Source organism: Notolepis coatsorum, assembly GCF_963971535.1.
Source record: "Notolepis coatsorum genome assembly, chromosome: 7".
Taxonomy (NCBI): domain Eukaryota; kingdom Metazoa; phylum Chordata; class Actinopteri; order Aulopiformes; family Paralepididae; genus Notolepis; species Notolepis coatsorum.
The window spans coordinates 2,725,863-2,731,187 of NC_140171.1; positions in this window are offsets into that span (position 1 = coordinate 2,725,863).

Consider the following 5,325-nt stretch of genomic DNA (forward strand, 5'->3'; position numbering starts at 1 on the left):
GGTTCCTAGCGGGATTGCGCGCCTGGCCAGACAGCAGTGTGCTAGGGAGAGTCCGACTTCTCAGCGCGCTGCAGCGCGGAGACCTGATAGAACCAGCAGCAGCACGAGCTCTCTCTCTCCCTCCCTCTCCCTCCCTCCCTCTCTCTCTCTCTCTCTCTCTCTCTCCCTCCCTCCCTCTCTCTCTCTCTCTCTCTCTCTCTCTCTCTCTCTCTCTCTCTCTCTCTTTCTCTCTCTCTCTCTCTCTCCCCCTCTCTCTCTCTCTCTCTCTCCCTCTCCCTCTCTCTCTGAGATGCTTCCAGCTGCAGCACGTCGGACCGCAGCGCTTACAAGCCCCGCGCTTACAAGCCCCGCACATAGCGACCCCTCGCTTCCATTGGCTGATTTTGGTCACGTGATTTGGGTCCCACCCAATGGCTGAGGTCCCCCGCGCTTAGATACCCCTCGCTTCCATTGGCTGATTTGGGTCACGTGATTTGGGGACCCAATGGCTGAGGTCCTCCGGCCGCTCGCTTCCATTGGCTGATTTGGGTCACGTGATTTGTGCAACCAAAACATTACGTGAAACTAAGTGAAGAAGAACACTAACAGATATAAAGTTTATAAACAAAATGGGCGCATCTTTCAACACCCCTGCGGCGGCGTGTCCTTTGTGTAAGTCTACATATCGCGACCCGATCACATTGAAGTGCGACCATCGGTTCTGCAAGCGCTGTATTGGAGACTTGTGGAGTGACTCCACGACCGGACCGTATTATTGTCCCGAGTGGCAGTGCCACACAGAGTATAAGACGCTTCCCTTTGAGCCAATAGTAACACGGCCGTCCGCATCTGGATCCCTCGCCCTCGCCCCTTGCTGCACCGCAGGTAAGTCAGAGCTTCAATTGGTCATTCAAAACTAAATTAAAAGATAAACATGTTTACCACATGCCCCCCCCAACATCCTCCAATGTACAGTTTCCCCATCCAACCTACCCAACCTCCTCCAATGTACAGTTTCTTCCCCCTCAAATGTATACTCTCTTTTTTAGACCCTTTTTGTATCACAAACAGTACTGTATTTGTAGATCTGGTATGTCATAAATGTATAGATGTAGCGGTACTGTCTATCTGTATGTCATATGATGAATTGAAAATGGGGGACCCTGATGTGAATGAATGAATGAATGAAAACTTTATTTAACAGATTGCAGAATGGGTACAATACAGTACGGCTCAATACATACAATTGTTAAGGGGATGCAGACCTGAGAAAGACGTTTGTCCTGTTTCCATCAGGGTCCCCCATTTTCAATTCATATAGACATTTATGACATACACAACATACATGACATTTATGGCATAGGGACATATAGGTATTTAGTACTGATACATTTGTGACATAAGCGGTATTCAAATATACAGTACTGTTACCCCTAGATCCTGACAGAGTATATACATATGATGGGGAGGGGACTGTACATTAGGAGGGGGTGGGTGGGTGGGAGGGAAATATACATACGGCGGGGAGGGAATATATACATGCGGTGGGGAGGAGACTGTCTATTAGGAGGTGGTGGGGGTTTTGGGCATTTACGGTGGCCAGTTTCGAATTGCAGCCTCCCGTAGGTGCTCTTTAAGAGCGGTTTTGAATGTGGGCAGGGATTCACTTTCCTTTACAGCTTTGGGTAGGGCGTTCCACATTGTTGTGGCATAATTGCGAAACGTGTTTAGTCCCTTGTTTGAGCCGAATCTGGGTTTAACATGATTTGTTGAGCTTCCTCTGGTGTAGTGGTTGTGGTATTCACTGACCTTTGGGAAGTATTTTGACATGTACATGGGCACCCCGGTCGTATAGTGTATCTTGTAGACCAGGCCCATTGCAAGTTGCTGTACTCTGTCGTCTACTCTAAGCCATCCTAGGTTGTCTGGGCAGGGGTGAGGTGGGTTCTGGGGTTCAGGTCAAGTAGTAGTCTGACCAGTTTGTTTTGTGATGTTTGTAATTTTGTTTTAAGCGCCTTTGAGGTGCTTTGGTACCATGAGGTGCACGCATATTCATAGTACCCTTGAATGAGTGCTCCTGCCAGAGTCTTCAGGGTATTCTTGTTTACCAGAGAGGAGATCCGGTACAAGAATCTAGTTCGTTGGTTGACTTTTTTTATTACATTGGATGCCATTTTGTCACAGGAAAGATTTTCCTCTAGGATGGAACCCAGGTAGCTAATTTCGTCTTTCCTTGTGACAATATTGTCACCCACTGTAACTGAGAAGCCGTCGGTCTTGCTGAGTTTGTTATTTGAACCGAAGAGAATGGACTCTGTTTTGCCCATGTGTAATGATAGTTTGTTATCAGCGAGCCATATGCATATTTGTAAACAAGACGAAAGTCTTTCTCTGGTCTGCATCCCCTTAACAATTGTGTATTGAGCTGTACTGTACTGTACCCATTGATTGATTGATTGATTGAAACGTTTATTAACAGATTGCAGAATGGGTACTGTGGAATAATATAATGATTCATTCCCCAACTATCTCATTTAGACATTCCCCTCCCCCTTCTCCCCAATCCTGTGCCCCCCCCCCCCTCTCCCCAATCCTGTATCCCCCCCCTGTGAACTATATGACTCTAAGACTCCTCCCAACAACATTCCAGTTCACAGGGGGGGGGGGGGGTACAGGATTGGGGAGAGGGGGAGGGGTCACAGGATTTGGGAGAAGGGGGAGGGGAATGTCTAAATGAGATAGTTGAACTCTTCGGTTCAAATAACAAACTCAACAAGACCGACGGCTTCTCAGTTACAGTGGGTGACAATATTGTCACAAGGAAAGATGAAATTACCTACCTGGGTTCCATCCTAGAGGCTAATCTTTCCTGTGACAAAATGGCAACCAATGTAATAAAAAAAGTCAACCAACAAACTCGATTCTTGTACCGGATCTCCTCTCTGGTAAACAAGAATACCCTGAAGACTCTGGCAGGAGCACTCATTCAAGGGTACTACGACTATGCTTGCACCTCATGGTACCAAAGCACCTCAAAGGCGCTAAAAACAAAATTACAAACATCTCAGAACAAACTGGTCAGACTACTGCTTGACCTGACTCCTAGAACCCACCTCACCCCTGCCCACTTTGACAACCTAGGATGGCTTAGAGTAGACGACAGAGTACAGCAACTTGCAATGGGCCTGGTGTACAAGATACACTACACGACCAAGGTACCCATGTACATGTCAAAATACTTCCCAAAGGTCAGTGAATACCACGATCACAACACCAGAGGGAGCTCCACAAATCATGTTAAACCCAGATTCGGCTCAAACAAGGGACTAAACACGTTTAGCAATTATGCCACATCAATGTGGAACGCCCTACCCACAGCTGTAAAGGAATGTGAATCACTGCCCACTTTCAAAACCACTCTCAAAGAACACCTATGGGAGACTGCAATTCTAAACTGGCCCCTGTAAATGTCCTAACCCAACCCCCTCCAATGTACAGTAAATGACCAAGTATGGTTTTGTAAATATTCCAATGTACAGTTTTGCTTGTACAGTTGTACAGTGTTCCCCACCCACCCCTCCTACCCAACCCCCCCCCCCCCCCCCCCCCCCAACCACCTCCAATGTACTGTTTGTACGTCAAATGTGTACTCTCTTTTCTGGACTCTTTTTGTATCACAAACAGTACTGTATTTGCAAATCTGGTATGTCATAAATGTATAGATGTAGCAGTACTGTCTATCTGTATGTCATGTATGTCATACATGTTATGATGAATTGAAAATGGGGGACCCTGATGTAAACAAGACGAAAGTCTTTCTCTGGTCTGCAACCCCTTAACAATTGTGTGTATTGAGCTGTACTGTATTGTACCCAGCCATTCTGCAATCTGTTAATAAAGTTTTCAATGAATCAATCAACAGCCTGGTGTAAGAATGGTTATTACACAGATATATGGTTGAATACAAAATATAGGCTGGCCAAGGAAATGGGTAGATCAGTGTACTGTTAGTACCTATAGGCTAGACAGGTCAGGCAACACAGAACTCATAAAGAGTCATAATAACATTTAAAATGCGCATAAGGCTAGATCTAAGCTTGTTTTAGAACAAAACACACTATGAAAATCCAATATGGCTACACAACAATTAAAAAAAAGCCTCCAATCACGGGCTCTCCAACGCGCTCTCTTACGCGCGCTGCGTAAAGTATTATTATAGTGCATCCATTACCACAATAGCGCACTACTAATATTAGAGCAGTTTGAGGGGGAAATATACTTACTTGTTAAAAGTACACGACGCTACTACCACAATCTCCAGATGATGACGCAGACGCACAACTGCAGCGAGTAGATAGTAAAGTAAACCAGCCAACAAACACACGGATACGTGTTAAAGGTAGTCTATAGGAAAACTATCCATTGCAAATGACCAAATTGGTCGAAAACTCCACCCACTGCTTCCTCATCGGACTTCTCTCTGTGTCCTGGTGTGTGTGTGTGTGTGTGACTGACAAACTGAATGCGCTAATAAGACTTACAACAACAAATACAAACAACACAATACAACAAATAGCCTATATGACACGAATCGGAATTGAGTTTGGTGTGAAAAGAACAACTTAACCGTTGTACCGTCTTTTACTAGTACTCTGCTATAGTGATCTCCCTTGCCTATATTACTAACTATATGCTAATTATGTCTAAACTACTATGCACTGAATGAATGAATGAATGAATGAATGAATGAATGAATGAATGAAAACTTTATTTAACAGATTGCAGAATGGGTACAATACAGTACGGCTCAATACATACAATTGTTAAGGGGATGCAGACCTGAGAAAGACGTTTGTCTTGTTTCCATCAGGGTCCCCCATTTTCAATTCATATAGACATATATGACATACATGACATACAGATAGTCAGTACTGCTACATCTATACATTTATGACATACCAGATTTGCAAATACAGTACCGTTTGTGTAGACTGTAGCACCCAAGTTCGAAGAACAATTTTACTGTTAATTTTACTCTGAAAGTCCAGAGTTGCACCCGAATTCCTGCTGACTTGTACACAACTTGTAAGTCGCTTTGGATAAAAGAGTCAAGCTAAATTACTAAAATGTAAATGCTATGTAAAATGTAAAATGTAAATGCCCCCCCCCCCACCCACCCAACCACCTCCAATGTACAGTCCCCCCCCCCCCCCCTCCTACCCAACCCCCCCCCCCCCCCACTCCTACCCACCCCCCCCCACTCCTACCCCCCCCCCCCCCCAACCACCTCCAATGTACAGTCCCCCCCCCCACCCCCACCTACCCAATCCAATGTACAGTTTCTAC